At 47.2% G+C, this 19,668-nt stretch overlaps 1 long non-coding RNA gene across 1 annotated transcript in view; it reads right to left on the bottom strand.

The window, feature by feature from the left end:
* LOC149870132 (uncharacterized) overlaps positions 1 to 19,112 on the bottom strand; it is a 34,471-nt gene extending 15,359 nt beyond the window's left edge. The window contains exon 1 of the long non-coding RNA XR_016440424.1: positions 18,994 to 19,112. This is a non-coding gene — a long non-coding RNA (uncharacterized LOC149870132). The remainder of the gene's footprint in view (positions 1 to 18,993) is intronic.
* Between the last annotated feature and the right edge of the window lie 556 nt (positions 19,113 to 19,668).

The raw sequence follows: 19,668 nt of genomic DNA, 5'->3' as shown, positions 1-19,668 counted from the left end.
AAATAGGCACCACATTGGCCTTCTTCCAATTTTGGGCACTCCATTGAAGCACCAGGAGTTCTAAAAGACCTGTGCCAGAGGCTGAGCTATGATGCTTGCCAGCTCCTTGAGTACCTTGGGGTGTAGATTGTCAGGGCTGGCTGACTTGAAGGTATCCAGCCTCTCAAGATGTTCCTTCATGAGGTCAGCATTGATAGAAGGTAAGGAATCTCCCTCACCCAGGCCTTCCTGTCCCATAATGGGCAGGGATGTCCCTTGGGACTGATGCTAAATGGGTACTTTGTGTTAGTCTTTCAAGTTGGCTTTTTCATGGGCATCAGTTGTCAGTTGTCCCATCTGGTTTAGCAGGGGTCCGATGTTGCCCTTGCTTTTCCTCCAGCTCCCCACGTATCTAAAAAAGAACGTTTTATTGTCCTTGATACTTGTAGCTAGTTGGAGTTTGGTTGCAGCTTTGACTTTCCTGGTTTGGTCTCTGCATGTCTGGACCAGTGCAGAACATTCCTCTTTGGAGGTGGATCCCTTCCTCCATCACTTGTAGGCCTTACTTTTTAGATGCAGGAGGTCCACTAATTCCCTGCAGAGCTATGGGGGCTGCTGTGCCCTTTTGCTTCCTTTCCTCCAAGATGGGATAGACTTTGCTTGTGCATCGAAGATCGCTCCCTTGGGGAGCAACCAGTCATCCTGAACTCCCCTCCCCTTTGGCCTGACACTTGTCAAAGTCAGCTTTCCTGAAATCGAGGACTTCTGTATTGCTGACTAAATTGTCAGCTTTACAGCAGATGGTGAAGGTGATCAGCTCATGGTCACTCTCGCCCAGCTTCCTTTCTATCATTAGGTCACCAATAAGGTCACCCCCTATTGTTAGTACCAGGTCGAGCAGTGCTTTATCTCTCATTGGCCTATAAACTTCTTGCATCAGAGGTCATCCATGCATGTGAGAGAACTTTGTTACCATTCGGATTCGGCCGAGCGTTCTTCCCACGAGATGTCTGGGTAGTTGAAGTCTCCCATGACAACCATGGACTGGGAGCATGTGGCCTCAGCCAATTCCCTGGTGAACTCCTAGTCAAGCTCTTGACCCTGGGTAGGAGGTCTGTAATAGACTCCCACCATTGTGTCCCCTGTGCCGTGTTCCCCATGGATTTTCACCCAGATGGTCTCTAGTTGTCCACCCTGGATGCCAGTGTTGACTTGCAGGGACACGTAGCTTTCCTTGACATAGACAGCTACACCCCAACCCGTTTCGTCCACTCAATCTCTCCTGTACAAGGTATAGCCTTCTATACCTGTGGCCCAGTCATGGGTGGAGTCCTACCAGGTTTCTGTTATCCCTATGACATCCTATTTATTTGTGTTAAGCAGGAGGACGAGTTCCTCCTGTTTATTTCTCAAGCTCCTGGCATTTGTGTACAGGCAAGCAAGTGTCCCTTTGGGGGCCTCTGCCTTGTCTCCAGAGCATTCCAGGGCTGGGAATGGGATGGGCAGGGCAGGGGTGGGCTCCCTAGAGTGCCTTGGCCTGCTGGCTTTGCAAGGGTTGCTCAGCGGGCTAGCAGTGATGGTAGTTCCCCCATCCACCGGCAGGCTTAGTTTAGAGCCTGGTGGAGCAGGTCAGCCAGTCTGGCTGAGAATAGCCTCCTCCCCAGTGGAGAGAGGTAGAAGCCATCCCTTCCCAGCAGCTCACTGAATCTCTCACTGAAGAGTGGACTGTGGTCACAGAAGCCAAAGCCTTCCCGTTGACACTAGCGCCACAGTCTTTGGTTCACTACCTCAATCCTCCTCTCCCTCCACAGCCCATAGCCTGAGACTGGGAGGATCGAAGAGAACACCACCTGTATCCCCAACCCCTCAAGCCCTACTCCCAAATCCCTGTAGTGCTTCATGACCCGGCTGGGATTGCTCCAAGCTGTGTCATTGGTGCCCACATGGATAAGGAGCATAGTAGTCAGTGGGCCGGAGGAGCCCAGGGATCTTCTCCACAATGTCTTGGATATGGGAAGCAGTAGACTTCATGAGCTAGAGGGTCAGGGCAGCAGATTGTCCCCTCAGTCCCCCTGAAGATGGAGTCTCCTATGACAAGGACTTTGTGTTTTGTCTTGGGAAGACCAGGGGCGGTAGCTGCAGTTGAGCCAGTGTTGCCTGCAGGATCTGGCAGCTTGGCAGGCTCTGCTGGGGCTGCAACAGTTTCATATCTGTTGCAAAACTCCAGCAGGGCAGGGACCCTGGTGTGGCAGGTCTTAGGGCCCTTGACCACCTTGGTCCACCCCTGTGGCTGGACAGAAGGGGAGGTCCCCAAGTCCTCCCTTACCCTAGAAGGTGACCTTTGTTGACCCTCTGCCTTTTGGGGGTGAAGGGCCTGGCAGTAGGAGTTGATCTCCTGCTCACAGTCCCTGATGGCACGCAGTCTCTGGACTGCAGCCTGGAGCTCCTCCAGTTGGCGTGCCAGAGACCCCAAAAGAGAGCAGACCTCACAAGGGGAGGGGGCCATGCTCCCAGACCCCAGAGCCTGAAAAAGTGATAGGCAACCCCCACAGCTGCGAGCCAGGGGCTCCATGTGTGTGGAGCCCGGAACCATGGGCTTCATCTGGGTGGAGGCCTCTGAGGCACTAGAGGGGGAGGCTGCAGGCTTGCAGCATGTGCCCATCCATGTTTATGTTGCTGGTGGACTGGCTACGGTTGGGACTGGTTTCCCTAGGGGGGGTGCATTGGCAGGGCCTTGGGCCCTCCCACTTGTCCTCCTGCGCAGACTCCCACACTAACTCATGGACTGGGCAGATAAGCATGCCTGTTTGAGTAGCCTGTCCACACAACTCCCTGTGGGGCTGGGCAAAGTAGGTGCCAGGGTGGGGTGAGACCCTCCTCGGCTCCAGTTTAGCTGCCTCCCTGCAGCTAGGCTGGGCTAGTCCCTCCCACCACAGGGCCCTCCTTACCTCTGGCTGCTGCTGGGGGTTGGTGGGACCGCTCTGCGGCAGTTAGGGGTCTCTGGGGAGCTTCAGGGTACAGGGGCACAGCAGGCTTTCACTTGCATATCTCGCGCCACTCCCTAAGCCTGACTGATAGGGAAATAGGGAAGCCAGTTTGGATTCGGCTCATTCAGAGGACAGTGATTGGATTCGGAGATTTGGATCACTGTCCTGAATCAATTCAGCTGAATCAGCTTTGGAAGATTCGGTGCTGATTTGGATAGATTTGGTGATTCAGATCAGGTAGGGTGAGGCAGGCACAGCTGGAGGGCTACAGATTCTCCTATGCCTTCTCCAGCTGTGCCTGCCTATCCCTGGGCAGGGGGAGCTGCTGGAGAAGTCCTGATAGCTCCCCTGCCTGGCCCCATCCCCTGCCCCAGCAATTTAAAAAAAAAAAAAAGCCCCACACTCACTGGATGCAGCAGCAGCAATTGGAGCCTGTGGGCGCTCATGGCAGGGCCTCCCTCTGCAGCCCCCACTCCCCAATTACCCCCCCACCGGGCCCCAGAAGTCTGGGAATTAAAAATAAACAACTTCACTCACCAGCAGTAGCAGGGGCTGTGGGGGATCTGGGGCCACATGGCAGAGCTCCCCACACAGCCTGTGGTCCCTGATCTCCCCCCCCTCGCCCAGCCATGCCCCCAATTGATGCCCCACCTGGCCCCAGCATCCAGGCACTTAAAAAAAAGCCCCGTATTCAACAACTGCATGCGATTGGGAGCGGCATGGGGTCTCTGAGAGCTTGTGGCAGAGCCTCCTGTGCAGTACAGGGCAGTGGGGGGGGCAGCAGGGATTCCCCCCCACCTAGCACCCACATGGCAGCTGCCCCATGGTGCGGGTGCAGTGCAGCTTGGTAGGGCACTGCATGCTGCCTGAGAGCTGGGGCTGAGTAATGCCAGGCTCCAGCTGACACATGGAGCTGCCTGAGCTCTGGGACAGTGCATGGTGCCCTGCCAAGCCACACTGCATCCATGCCATGAAGCAGCTGCAGCATGGGTGCCAGGTGGGGTGGGCCATCCCCACTGCCCCATGCTGCATGGGTAGGGCTCTGCCACAAGCCCTCAGAGGCCCCAGTCACTGCTCCTGTGGCTGGTGAGTGTGGGACTTTTTAAGTGCTGGCACTAGGCTGGGGCCAGGCACGGGATAGGGACAGGCAGGGCAGCTGTGGGGACTTTTCCCGCAGATCCTCCCATTGTGCCTGCCTCTGCCCTGGCAGGGGGAGCTGCGGGGGCTAGGCCCTGGTGCCAGCATCAGGTAGCGGGGGGGGCACGATACAGGCATAGCTCACTCCGGGTGGCAGCAGGTTATAACCCCTGCTCCCAGCACTGCCGTGCCCATATCAGCACTGGGAGTTGGGGCTCTGCCCTGCCACCACTTGCCAGCCAGCACAGAGGGGCATGGGATGTAGGTGTGGCAGCACTGGGGAAGAAGCTATGCCCTGCTGCTGCTTGCTTGTTTGTGCCTGGAGCAAGCTGCGCCCTCATCCTGCCCCTCCCCATGCCCCAGCTGGGCAAGCGGCAGCAGGGCAGAGTCCCCACTCCCAGTGCTGACATGCCCACAACCCACGCCCCCTCTCCCTCACCAAAGTAATGTGTCCCTCACCCCACCTGGGCAGCTTGTCCCAGCCCCACCCCACCCACCCAACAGGGGGCTGTCCAGGAGCTGTCCTGCTTCTGGTTTCTCTGGTCATCTTCCTGAGCTGGGGGCTCACTGACAGATGCCCCAAAAGCAGTACAGCTCTGCTGAGCAGGGAAGCCTTGCTGGGTACCAGGCTTACAGCTCTGTGTCCCGATGTGCACAAGGCCAGGAGAGGTCTGCTGGCTACAGTGGCAGCTGTCTTCTGGCCCTGTGCACATCAGGAGGGGTCCTGATGTGCATGGGGCCAGGAAACAGCTTCTCCTGGCCCCATGTGCAACAAGACTGGCTCCTGTGCCCCCTGCCATCCCCCAGCCTAGCACCCCAGGGGAACTTGGAGCCCCCCCACAACAGGCAGGATGTCATACCAGGACAGGAGCAGCCCTGTACTGGGCTGCTCCCATTGGGAACAGATTTGCTTCTAACAGGGTGCACATGTAGACATGCTCCCGGGGAAGACTTATTGCACAGTATTTTACTGCACACTAAGCCTTTATCACAGTAATAGCATGTGTAGATGCATCCCAGTTTGCCCCATTCAGGACTATTTCAGCAAGAGCCTTATAGATTTCTAGGGGAAGACCATCAGCATGTGAACAGGCAACACAGAAGTAGGAAGGTTTTTTACTGCTTTTCTACCTCCACATAACCAGGCAAAAAGTCTACCACACGGCATTTTTGGACACAGTACAGTACTAGTGACAGCAATTAATAGCAAAATCTCTCCATTAAGAAGAAAACAAATTCCTTCTGTTTCAACCAGTAAAGATTTCAAGCACTGTGAGACTAAACAGGAGTTCTCCTATAAGTCTGGAATACCAAACAGTGACTGATGAAAAATGAAACATTTATAATGTATGAATTGTGTCATTTGTACCTTAGAACAATGCAGGATTTCATGAAAAGTTTAAGGGGGGCAGTCTTTGAAGCTTAATGTAACATTTTAAATAGTAGGTGTCGCGAAAAATAAGATGAATTTAACCAGCTGCCATTCTCCAAAACTATAAGGTATTTTTCTTTTGAAGCTTTATTCCTGTTGGTGTTTCTGATTGTGTGCTAATGCATTTGAGAATCAAGTATTAAGAATATAGTGGCACATTATGCACCCTGCAAAACTGGGCTTAACTGCTAGAATCCAAGAGTGCTGGTTTTTATGCAGTTCTTTGCAATAGATGTGCCTTTGTATAAAGCATGAAAAAAATTGGTAGAGATGGGATACAAGTGGCAGTAAAAAGAAAATGTTGAGACTCTTTTTTTAAAAATACATCCTACAGTTTAAATATAAAGCTCCTTATTTTTAGAAAACCAGTAGAATTGTTCAGGCTCTGCCCCTGCAGTTTCAATAGCAGTCTAGTGCTTTAAAACCCTGACCTTAAAACGAAAACGTTTACATTGTAAAATGTACTGGAAGTATGAAGACTATTCAGTGAGGGAGTATCCAACTGTGGCAAAAAGTTCAGAAGCAGGTTTTCTTTATTCTGAAAGGCCTAATCCACGGCTTTCATCGTGGTTAAAGCAAACCCTTGGCACTAATTTTGCATGAGTTCTAGCAGTGCACCTGTATACATCTTAAATTTCATACAGCCAATTAAAACCCATGAATATCAGACCACTGAATAGTATAAATCAGCACTTGTGACAAATGCTGTTAGAGAGCATGTTTTAACGGTCAGATTTTTTGGAAATACAGGAAAACCTTGAAAAGGATTGGTACTAGCGTCTAAAATGTATATAATTTCATAGTTTACAGTACAACAGCTTGTGGTGACCATGGTATTTGAAGGATAAGCAACATTCATGCAGAACAAGCTGTGCCGGGAATACATAAAAAAACATTCATACCTGCCCCTACCACCACTGGAGGCACTACACCTCAGGCACAGGCAAGGCCTTCTGGAGCACAGCAAAGCACAGCTGCAGTCACAGGCTTTGAAAGTCTGAAACAGATGCTTAACTGTGCCTAGTGGACAATTCTGCTTATTTTTGTAGAGCTTAAGGGGGCCATACTTGCATATAAGTTTTGATAGATAGGTCCCCCTTTAGAAAAGCTGGCTGCTACTATTGGTATATGCTATGCAGAATACATCCAGCCCTGCGCACAAGAACAGCGTGTTGACTCCAAGCATTCCACAATTAAGCATCAAGGCCCCACATTCCTGACTGCTATTTTTCCCCAGTTTGGGCAGGGGAGGGAGAAGCTTTCTTTCCACCTTTTCTGAGATCTCAAGAACTAAAGGCAACTCCCTCTTCACTTCTCTTAGGAGAGGGTGAGAGGAGTTCCCTCTCGCCAAGGTAGGGGGAACTGCTATTTGTCTAGATTGGGAAGGGGATGAACATAGACAGCTACTCCACTCCTTTTGTTTCTTGCCACCCACCTGTGCTTTGCATTCACTCTCTGTCATTTATCCCCTAGCCTCGTATTCCTCACATTCTTCTTTTCTGGCACACCTCCCTCCATGCCCTCATTCTGACTTCCTTCCGCTCCCCAGCGTCATTCTAACTCCTATGGCTGAACCTGTTTCCAAGCAAATTCCTTGTTGACTCCAAAGCTTTGTTCTCTGCATCTTTACATGTCTCTAGCCCTCCCATATTGATGAAAAGGTTACTGTCTTCCCTAACGACAACTTGGTTGCTGCCGATTTGGGAACAATGAAAAATGAGATTTTTTTTAATAGTCAGAGACTTTAACTTTGCAGTGAGTAGCCTGAAGCTTCAGCCCTACTGGCACTAATAGGGGAACACAGCTATCTTTAGAGGCAGCCTCACTTTCACCTGGAAAACTACTTGTTTAAGGGAAAAGGTTAAAGTGACAATTTTGGCTGCCTTGCGTAGGGCTGTTTTAGTCCCACTGCCTTGCCTAGGAGATGGCAGCTGTTTTTGACGAGGGCTCGACTACTTACAAGATGTGCTAGAATTAGAGAAGCAAAACTAGAAAATTCTGAGGACCTATATCAAGTCCCAACAGTTTTGTGAGGTGTGCAGTAAAATCATTAGAATTGGCAACAATGAGACTAATTGTGTACCCAGCCCCTGCCCAGGAAGAATAAGAGTGGCTCCTTGTACCCCACACCATATTGTACATTCAGACAGGACATAACCCACACTGCCTCAGAATCATTATTCTGCAAGTTGCTGTTACAGAAGCTTCATTCACAACTTTGCAATTAAGGAAGATTTTCTGTTTTGCATTTAAAGCAGGGATTCAAGCTCCTTATTGTGCATGAACCCCCTCCCCACCCCCTGAATCTTCCGCAAACTTTTAACACTACTCCTGAGCGCAACATAGATTTTCTGAGCATTTAGAAGAAAACCTGCTTATTTCTTTGATTTAAAATTAAATTGGGTCCTTTAAGGAAATTCAGCATCTGTGTTAATCTTTGTTTTTGTCCTGACTAATCTTAAAACAAACAAACTCTTCCAACTCTCTCTATAGCTAAAATTAATTAAAATCCTGTGTGCAGGTTACACTTGATGAAATTAGGTTGTAATTAAGCTAAGTGTTAAGTTTAATTAAGCTGAGCTAATTGCTATGTTTATATCTGATCCACAGAGGGTCAGGTCAATAGCTCAGGTCACTCTTAAGTGGATCTACATCAGACGTACTTTAACCAATCACCACCTTTCATATATAGCTAATCTGCATGTAACAATTCTGTTGGTTATAATGATTCAGCAGTAGGAGGGAGACTGGACATATGTCAAGAGTTCTCATTAGTAGATTACTTACCAGGTCTCATTAGTAGGTTGCTGCTCTTTGCAGGTTCTGTAGGCGCGTGCTAGTTTGGCATCAGCAATACAGTCTTGGCTCTACTACATGCTGATGAAGCCCTCCCAGGGCTGAGACAAGTGCAAAAGGGAATTCCTTTAAAATACAAGGATTCTGGAGCCTGCATGTGCTCCACCTGCCCTTTCTTCACAAGGCACTGGTCTCACTTACGCAGTCCTTTAACTAATTAATTACAAATCCAGGCTAGATTCAAGCTCCCACGAAAGCTACTTTATGCTGTTCTGCTAATGCAAATAAGCTGAAAGCCCAGTGCAACTAACCCAGTGCTCTCTGGCTGCTTTTTACTGCTTATACAAGTGAATCTGCCCTTAAAAAAATGTATCCTGAAATCATCTTTCATTTTTAACTTTTAATTCTTTAGAAATATAGTATGTATTCTCCTTTGGATTTCTTGTTCAGTAGTCTTGCATTTCTTAAAACTGAGATAATTAGCAGATTCAACTGTTAAAATGGAGTTAAGGTTGATGGTGAATATTAAAAATGAATAGATAAAAATGATTTATTACAATTTTCTCCAAACCAAGATATACACTTTCAGAGTTAAGGTCACTCTCAAAGAAATCTAGACATGTTAAGGTATGAGAATTCACAGTAAAAGCATCCAGAAATTCTTATCTATTGTCTTACAAAAGAATTTTGAAGGGAAAACATAAAAAAAATCTAATGTACTTAAACACCAGTTTAATACCACCTGGGATTAAAACAATAAATAATTTAATTGTAATCATATATCGATCCCTGTTGTCATTACAGAGGAGAGTTAAGGTTGCTTGTACCCATAAATAGATGGGCTAGAAATTAACACCATCATTTAACTAAGGACAAAATAAAAGGCACTGTATCTCATTCCCCTTCCAGATATCTTGGCCATGCTATCTGATGCCTCATTTAACCAACATCTCTTAAAGAGAGGCTAGTGGGAGTAAGATACAAAACAGCAAGAATAATGCCCTTATTTTTTGCATGGAAGCAATCTAGCTTGAACAAAATACCAGGTTCAAAAATAGCTATTTTAAGTCTGATTCTTCCTTCATAAAAATGTTATATTAGTGTAATTCCATGTACTTCCAAACTTACTTATGATTTACACTAATATACATGAAAGAAAGATCAGATCAGGTCTGTCCACTTGAAGCCAGTAGCATATATTTGCATTTTGATAACTACATTGGCAATGTACCTGGCTGGCAAATTTTTGCACAGACTTCTGTTAACAGATTTAGCACAGACTTCAGTTAACAGATCAACACACAGGCTAGCGGGGCCCCTGCCAGTCATGGGCCCCTGGATGTCTGGGTGCCCTCAGGATTGGTGGGTTCCTTTTGCAGGCAGACAGCATTCCAGCCTGCAAGGGGTCCTGCTTGGGGCTGCCAGGAGATGCAGGGGTGGTTCCAACCTCTTCCCAGTGGGGAGCTGGGCCAACGCTGGGCTTGGCTGGGCTGGGAGCACCACGCTGCTGTGGCTGGGAGCGGGGCAACTGGGTGGCAATGGCAGCACTGGGAAGGGGAGATAAAGTGAATTTTGGGGTGGCTATAGCCCCCCCAACCCTCCCCCAATGCCAGACCTGTACATGTGCATGCCCACATGTGGCCAGGAACACAGCCAGGGAGCCAGCTCCCTACAGGTAAGTCTAATGGTAGGGAAAGGGGCATGGGATGGAGCAGATCGAGGCCCCTACAGTGAGGGAGGTAATGGGGCTAGGGCTGGGGGTACTGTCCAGCCAGGGTAGTGCATAAGACCCAGTGCTGGGGCATGGAATTGGATGAAGCTACAGGTGGCCTGTCCAGGGGGTGTGGGACAGGGGGAGGGAGAGCCCCAAGACCACAGTGGGCAGCCTCCATCCACCCTTGCCTCACTGGGCTCTACTCTGGCCATGGCAGAGGGAGTGGGGGGTAGCAGGGAAGAGAGGCAGGCATATGCCACCCCAGCTCAGCCAAGTACACCCTACCTCCACTGTAGGGTACGGAGGCCCACCCTGCCCCTGGCAGTGGCAGCACCAGGAGGAGAAAGGGTCCCTCCCCCCGGTGGAGTCCATCTCCCATGGGGAAGACCGGGCCTCCAATTTTGTATTTTCCCAGGGCCCCAATAAATCTTAATCTACCTCTGGCTAAGGCAGTTGTTCTTAACCTTTTTTAGATTCAAGGAACCCCATGTTAGACTCAAGGCACCCTTTGGAAAATGCCAGCTCTTAGCTTTCACTTGTTTCTTGATTACGGAATAAATAAAGCAATTATTAATAAGCAATTATTAATAATAAAGCAAAAATAATAAAGCAATTATTTTGCTCCGAAACACCATAACAAGGCCACAATGTTTTTACACTCTGAGTTCCTATTTGAAATCTCTGGGTTTATCTTGTGAATCATATGCAAGTGGCTGTATACCTAACACTGTTGATACTGAGTGGTACCTTGTGAAACCCTTAGAAGGATCTCAAGACACCCCAGGTTAGGCAGCACCCTAATTGAGGACCATTGAGTTAAGGTGTTCAGTTGCTTAAACCTTTTACCATCAATGCATATCTTCTCAAATCAAGGAAAGGAAACTAATTTCATCATCATACTTGCTGTATATGCAATTGCCTAAATCTTAGACAAGGAACCCTGAATTTTTCTCATGCTATGAATATGGGTCCTACAATATTTTTCTCATAATAGTGGGAGGTCAGAATAATAGTAAGGATTATTATAAAGAAAACACATTAGTGTATTATGTTCTGTTTTACAGGAGGATTAGGGGCTTTAGGGTCTTGAGGAAATTGCCTGGGAAGGATTGTATCAGGAAGAAAAGAAGTGTTGAGTAAATCTAAGAATTTGAGGAGATGGAGCAAAGGGAGCAGAGGATTCATAAGTTCCAATAGGGCTGGGTGAAAAGGTGGGTAGTTGCATACATTCAGTGTTGGTGAATTGGCTGACTGTGTTAAGTTTCTGCATCACACAGACCAACTATACCAGGGTGGCCAACCCGTGGCTCTGGAGTCCAAACTTCCAAGTCTAAAATGAATAATGTGCTCACTGTGAACAGTCACATCATGTGATGTGACAACGGCTATGGAAGCTGGTCACCATGTGCTTGTGCAAAGATTCAAGGACACTCATATTAACTTCTGGAGAGCTGTATGTGGCTCTGGAGCTGCAGCTTGGCCACCGCTGAACTATACCATTCTCTGTTCCCCATTCTTGAAAGAGGAATCTGGGAATATTCTGAACTGAAGAAATTAAGACACTATTTACCACAAAACTATTAGACATAGACTCTGTCATGGCCAGGCCCAGGTGTGACCGCAGACCCTCTTTGGCTGTGCAGCCCATGAGCTCACTGGCTCTTTAGCACAGAACACTGCTTGCCTCCAACCCATCTTGCCCATCCTTGGATTCCAACCCAACTCGCATGTGTAGGTGAGTTTGAATTATGCATAGTCATTCTCACTCATATCTCAGCTCCCATTACCAAAGTACCTGGCAGTGAGATCCTAAGAGCTCCTTGTCAAGGAAAACTGCTGAGTAGAAAATCCTTCTGCCCCACCTAGTCATGGAAAGAGCTGGCAAATGGCAGGAACTGAATGGATCAAACAATGCTGACTTAAGTGCTTGGTGAGTCACTAAAATATATGGGGCGTTTGCCAAATATAAATTTCCATACACAGTGACGTGGAAAAGAGGGTACTGCGAGGGACACTTCCATAAACAAAAACGCATAAATAGGTTAGTTTGGTGTTGTGTCCTATCTCTGTTTTTTTTTAACTGAACTCCATTGTGATGGTTAGGGAATCTACAGGTACCTGAGTCCCCTTAAACTTTGATTACAACAGCCTCCTTATGGAAGTACTACTCATAGTTCCATAATAGCAACTAGTTAATTTTTGCTGTTAAAACAGTGATTCAAGCATAACATCCCAAAGGGACGTAGCTTCCTTGCAGAGTGAATGTTACCTGGATCACTCTGAAGCAAGTTTTTAAGACATTGATGAGATGTTCAGTCTGTGTCTGTCAATAGTGTTCAAAGACTACTGAATTTTTGAACACTGATGTTCAGAAGCCACTGAATTGTTGGTGACCATCTGACCAGATAATGGAATTCTTTAATAAATATGCTTCACAGCTCATTACTCACTGATCTTCCATACTAATAATATGTCTGAACCAAAAGAACTTCCAAAACTGAACTAGACGGATGGAGGCAACTTTTAGGTTCAGCTACAGATACCTTCATTACTAATCTTATCCTGCCATTTAACATGGAACAGCTGATGAACAGATGAAGACATCAAGAATCAAAAGAAATAAGTCTGCCACTTCTCTGGCTTTTGCAGCACCCACATTTTAATACCATATAATAGAATATCTTCCAGAACTACTGGTTATGCTCCTCAAATACTTAAAAATTGAGGCTGTGAGATAGTTAGAGAGATTTAGTTTGTAAAGCCTGATAACCAGGCTTATGTATACTGCTTTGCTACCCATTAAGCTGAGCACATCAACAGAGATTCATCAACTGGAGCAAACAAAATAACATTATTAATGTATCTGAGGTCTTGAAGCAAAACTGTATTCAACTTGATGGCAGAAATAGCTTCCTCAGTGGTGACACATAGGGTGTGCAAGGAGGTGCATGTGCTGGGGGTGCTGGTGCACCCCCCTCACAGCCAGCATTCCCCACTTAGGCAATAGGCAGGGGGGCAGGTGGGAGTGCTAGTGCCTCCCCTGAGAGCACTGGCCAGGGAGTGGGGGCACCAGGAGAAGCACTGCTGGCACTTCTGGGTCAGTGCAATCAGCCGCAGGGGACCCCCCCCACACACCCCCAAGTCGCTGCCTGGATCTCAGGAGGCACCAGTTGCTTATGAGCTTTCTTAAGCCATTTTGGGGAGAGCATCACTTTCCCCATTGTTTTTCCTGAACTGGAAGCCACGGTATGCTTTTAACAGAGGTGACTGCTGGCTACCTTCTTAAGGGAAACTCTGCCCTATATGAGACAATGAGCATGTCTACACATTCATTAATGTGTCGTAATTACAGTGCACTACATTTAGTACCTATAATAACAGGTATTAACTTAATGTGCCCTAATCAGTGCTACTGCACAGTAGCGCCAGTGCATGCTTTTCTGTGACACAGTAGACTATACTGCACATTAGCACAGTTTTTGCCTGCCATGCTAATGCATAGTAGAATTAGTCTACTACTCACTAAGCATCTCGTGTAGATACACCCAGTGAGGAGGAAAAATATAGCAGAAAATCTAACATGCCTTTAAGATATCAATTTAATCTGGGACCACATATGCTCAAATGCCTTAACGATATGGTTTTTGCAATATGTCACTTAATAGCAGATTTGTTCTCCTTGCTATACATTGCTCATTTGAACAGATACAAATTTCTTTTAAGTTTCAGGTTACTTCCTAATATAATGAATTTATTTTTACCTAGTTACAATTAATTTGAAATTCACCATTTTCATGTAAAAATGAATGAATAGCCAACTCTTGTTCAAGATTGGTGCACTCTCAATCCCACAAAAATATAAGAATGCACGCCCCCCCATCTTTTCAAGAAGGTGCTCAGATACAATGATAATGAATACCAAGTTAATATCTAGATAGTGTACTGTGACCACTGACTTTCCCCTTTTGCTGTTTCAAACATATTCCTTTACTCAGGTATATTTGCAACTGTGAGGTCTTTACAGTGATCTGGTATCTCTGGCGGCAGAACTGTACTGTTCTTTGTACTCGGCATTCTTTGTATTCACCATGCTTGCCTGCTCCATAACAGTATGGGAATGGTGGTTCTCAGTAACAGATCTATCATTACATATCCCTTTGAAATTAAGACGGGAGTTAAACGAGTCTGCCTCAATGCTCCAACACTCCTTTTGATATTCTTTACCATGATGCTACGTCTGACCACCAGTCAGAGTGTAGCTAAATTACTGAATGGATGGTGAGCTGTTCAATTTCAGCCAACTCTGAGCCAAAACCAAGACTACCCCAACTTCAATCATTGACCTCCAATATGCTGCTAATTCATCTCCAGTCACTCAGAAGCAGGCCTTCAGGCACTCATTGTTGTCTTTACTGAAGCATACAAGAAAATGGGACTGATGCTTAACATACAGAAGACTCAGGTCCTCCACCACCAAGGTCTTAATAAGCAGCCCCGGGCTCTGGTAAATCAGATTCATAATGAGACTCTGGAGAACACTGAGTATTTCCTGTACCTTTGTAAGCCATCTCTCACAAAAGGCTGACATCCACAAATAAATCCAACATCACCTCAAATATGCAAATGCAGCCTTTAGACATCTGAGGAAACAGGCATTCAAAGATTGTGACATCGGATCTGAAACCAAGCTCATGGTTTATCAAGCGGTTGTGATCCCCTCCTTAATGTATGGAGCTGAGACATGGACAATGTACAGGAAACACCTCAGCTCATTGGAGAAGTACCATCAATACTGCCTGTGGAAGATCCTCCAGATCCAGTGGGATGATAGACATGCCAGCATTAACATCCTCTTACAAGCAAGCACCACAAGCTTCGAGGTGCCAATCATCCAACATTAACTTTGCTGGGCCAGCCAAGTCATCTGGATGTCTGATTCCAGACTCCCAAAGCAGGTTTTATTCTCTCAGCCTCAGTTTAAGAGGACAGAGAAAGCACTTCAAGGGCCACATGTAGACAAAACGAGAGGTTTGTGTGCATGACACTTTAAAGAGGGCTAAATGCTTTTTTACCACTTTAATATTTGCACACCTCGGTGGTATATTGCGCATTAATTCCACCCGCTGTAGGAAATTCAGCAGTTTAATGCGCCTTAACTGATTTGGTAGTTTGCTGCCCCTACAGCCATGGAGTGAAGCACCAGGCTCAATGCAGCTCAGGGGCTTTGCAGGAAGGCCTGCAGGCAGCCTGGCTGCAGCCCAGGAAGGCAGGCAGGCTCCGGCCAAGAAAAGATGTGAGCCTGATCTCTCACCCTGCCCCGCACCCCTCCCCACCCCCCCACCTCCAGAGCCTGCCTGCCTGAGCTGCATGGAGGCCCAGTGCTTCCTTCCATGGCTGCAGTGCTCCCCAGCTGCCGCAGAGGAAAGCACCAGGCCCCGCCCCCATCATCCTTGCCTGAGAGGGATTGCTGAAGAACTTGCATCTGTGACAGTCTGATATGATATGCAAAATCATTTTGATAGACAAATGGTTAACTACTTAATACGGGGGTTGTCAACCGGGGGTACGAGGAAAGGTGCTAGGGGGTATGTATGGGTGGTTGGGAACAGAGTACCACCACCCCCACACCATGCCATCACCTCCCAGGAGCAAGGCTGGGGGAGGGGCAAGTGCAGTGGATCCCCTACGTGGTGGGGGAGGGACCTCACACATGATGGCTGCCACTGCCATCCAGCATCCCACACCACTGCGAGCTGTTTGCACATGCAGTTCTGCAGGCTGCTGATGGTGGTGTGCAATTGGCCGAGTGTGAGGCCCATGAGCAGCCCGCAAAGGTACACATGTAATCAGCCACCATGGTGTGACCGGCCGTGTGACATGCAACCACTGCCACCACCCACCCGCCCCATGCCACCACGTGCAAGCCCCCCCCAACTCTGCATCCAACTGCTACCACCAGAAGGGGTACACGCCTTTAAAAAGGTTGAAAACCCTTGGCTTAATACATAATAATTTTGACTCCCCTTATTCTCTCCCTATTTGTTTGCATTATCCGTCTGTTACATCTTGTCATAACCTAGACTGTGAGCTTTTAGGGACAAAGGCTGTGTTTTTTAAGGGTGTGCAGAATGAGCTGTATCGAATTCAGATTCAGCCCAAATCAGGGACAATGATTCAATTCATTGATTCAGGTCACTCGCTGATTCAATTCAGCGAAATCTGGATCTGAAGATTCAATGCTGATTCGGAGAATCAGTGATTCAGCCATAGACACAGCTTTAAATGTTTTTTGTACATACCTCAAGGTACCAGGCCTGGCTTGTGAATGCTGTGATGCTGGGGCAGATGGAGATTCCCACAGGAGTATGGGGAGGCCCCGCTGTGTGCTCAATGGTGAACCTGGTAGTGGACCAGAAGTACTTGCAGTCCACTTCCAGGTCCTCCGGGGAGCGGGCAGGGGCAGGGCCCCCCCATACCCTCCCCGGCTCAGTGATCATCTGCAGGGGGACCCCAGGTGCCCCTCTGGACCCAGGAGGCACCAGTCACCAAGCCAGGGGCATACAGGGGTGGGAGCCCAGCACACTCCCTAGTGGACCCAGAAGTGAATAGGAAGTGCTTCTGGTCTACTTCTGGGTCTGCTGCCCAACATGCTGGGGAGTCCCCCATGCTCCCGTGGGACACTCCATCTGCCCCACCATCTCAGCATTCACAAGCCACCTGGTACCTTGAGGTATGTAGTGAAAACATTTAAAGCTGTGTCTATGTTGGAATCGCTGATTCTCCAAAGTTTCCGATTCGAGTCAGACAGATTAAAGAATCTCCTGGTTCAGTTCGGATTCAGAGATTTGGCCACCAAATCAGGCTGAATGTCTGCCAGATCGAATCAGGAACTGAAGCTTAGCACAGCCCTAGTGTTTTTACTATGCATCAGTGCAGCAAAATAGAACAATGCCCTGATCTTTCATGGTGCCCTGATACACTAGTGCAATGTAAATCATAAATACAAATAATGCTAGGTCATACTCAGAAGTCAGTAAGCAGGCAGTAATAAACACTGTAGTTATGGTGGGTATCAGAATCATGTAAGCGTTCATTAAAGCGCATTTTAGAAAATTGGATGCATCTTTAAAGAAGGGCATTTCTTTCCAGAAAGATGTGGGTCAGAATGCTTGGGTGTCTGAGTCAGTTTTGACATAGACATATCAAAAGTCCATTAATATTTTTTGTCCCATGTGATGGGTGGAGTACATCATCAGAATATAAACTTCTACTGCTGTCCTGATATGGCTGGCATGGTCCCCCTTACTCATCCCTCTGCCAGCTGCTTTATTAGCTGTTCTAACTCTTGCAGCACCTGGCAACCCACAAGAGAGTGATGTTGGAAGGTAACTTAAACAGCTGCCTAGAATGGCTGGTAGAAGATGGGAGCAATGGATCATAAAGGAAATAACTAAACATGGTACATTTTTAAAAGACTTGTTCTGCTTTTCTGAGTGAAAAATCCCATAGGAATTGAAGGGCGTTTACTTGCCCTTCCTAGTGTGTAGAACTCAGTTTCTTTTGAATCTGATGAAAATATGCAGTCTTGTCAACTGGGAAAAAAGGAGTGCCCTTATCTTGTGCCTCCTCTTCCTGAGCATGAGTTATAACATGCTGGAGATGCTGCCTTGTTATTACAGTACAGTGCCTTCTAACAACATTCTTTTAACTAATAGAGGAAGGCCTACATTTTAAAATAGATGTAAATGTTGTTTACAGGGCACCAAAGAGAATGTCATCAATGAGTGCAGTTCTGCTGCAAAAAGCGAGACACTGTCCTTCATGCTATATATAGTGCCACATGTCCACAATTGCTACTGGGCTCTGCCTTATACAGTGGAGTTTAGCACCTTGCAGCAGAATCAGACTTTAGCTTTTGTAAATTAAGCTTCCTGCTAAATCTCCAGAACAATACAGCACCTTCTAATACAGGCAGAAGTGATCACATGCATTTTATCCTGTTGTTCCACTCATACAGCAAGCTGATCATGACTCTAACATATGTTCTTTGCTTTCTTGGCTTAAGTTATGGTTGTCTTTCCTTTTCTCTCTTTCTCTCTCCCCCTTGCTTGCCTTCCCTCCAACTCTCTCAGGAGCAATAAATGCCAGCAGTAAATATTCCCAGCCTTACGAGGATTTCAGAAAATTAAGGTTCACATCCAAGCTTTGGGCAACTTCCTGTATTCTAAATGGGATCCAAATGAAGGTTTTCCAAATTCTATACAGTATAATAATAATAAAAAACATACCTAAATCATTAAAATGAGCGACAGCATTCCCAATACCAGCTCTCTGCTCTATAAATAATGTATAAAACCAATCTGCATTATATTAGCAAAGGATAAAAATTAGAAAAGGGTAAAAGTAAAAATATCTCATTTCTGAATACACAAAGAATATCCTACATGGTCCTGAGCTCACAGCTCCATCTTGTGGAGGATCATGGATGTGATTTCATTTGCTGCTTGCCGTCTGTTTTAATTTTACAATTTTCATTCATTTAAAAACATTTACCAGCATGTAAGATTTATTGAAAAAATAATTGAAGAATAAGGCTAGTGACACAAAAAAGCACAACCACCATAACTTGCTTGTTGACCATAACTTCACTGTATAACTTTCTTGTTGACTGATTCTCTCAACCTCTCTAGATGACACTCTAATGCATGTACTTTCAAGCTTTCTCATTAGAAATGGTACAGTGACTTGTTCTCCTCCATTGTGGTTATAACCTAGACAATTTGGGGAGATCCTACAAGCGCACATGTGCAAGGGTGCACATTCCCTGCAGAACAAATAGCAGTGGCACGTATTTGTGCTGCTGCTATTTGCCTCCGGGCACGCCCCTACACACTCTGGTGCATGGTAAAGGCACCTTGGTGGGGCAGGGGCAGCTGGGGCAGCCTTACCTGGGGTCCTGGAGCTTCCTGGGGCAGCAGCAGTGCCAAGTCAGCTGCTCATAGCCTGGCCAGCAGCCAGAGCATGGCTCTGGCCAGCCAGGCTCGTTTCTAGCGACGCACGCTGCTTCCATGTGCACCACACTGCTTTTGTTAGCAGCGTGGTTTTTTTACACTGGGATTTCCCACTGCAAATTATTAGCACAGTGGGTGGCAGGAAGCCACCTTTGTTTCTCCCCAAAATCTCTGCTCTGTGACAATTTGATAAGGATGGGCCCAGCAGAGGAGACACACCTTTACCCCATCTCTTTAGGTAACCTGAGCTGGCTACATTCCTGAGGGAGAGGGGAAACCTGCTCCCTCTGCCTACGTGACTGGTATCAGCTACCGGGGTGAGGGGCTTCTACCTGGTTGTCTGGAGTCTGCCCGGCAACTAGTGATGTATTTCAAATTGGTTGGCCGACAGCCAACAGGTGCTGGCCTCCATTGGACCAGGTGAATGAGGTCACAGGGGCTATATAAGTTAAGACTGCCCAGGAGGAGGGAGCAGCAGCCATGCAAGGGACTCAGACATGGAGAGGAGTTTCACCATCTGAAACTGGCTCTCTCCCCCATAACTCACGAGAAAGGAACAGCCTGCCTCCGGAGGGGATCTCCAACAGCCTTGGGATGATGCTTGTGAGGAAG

Source organism: Crocodylus siamensis, chromosome 2 (genome assembly GCF_052110815.1).
Source record: "Crocodylus siamensis isolate JL-2025a chromosome 2, ASM5211081v1, whole genome shotgun sequence".
NCBI classification, from domain to species: domain Eukaryota; kingdom Metazoa; phylum Chordata; order Crocodylia; family Crocodylidae; genus Crocodylus; species Crocodylus siamensis.
This window is presented reverse-complemented; position numbering and strand designations above follow the sequence as displayed.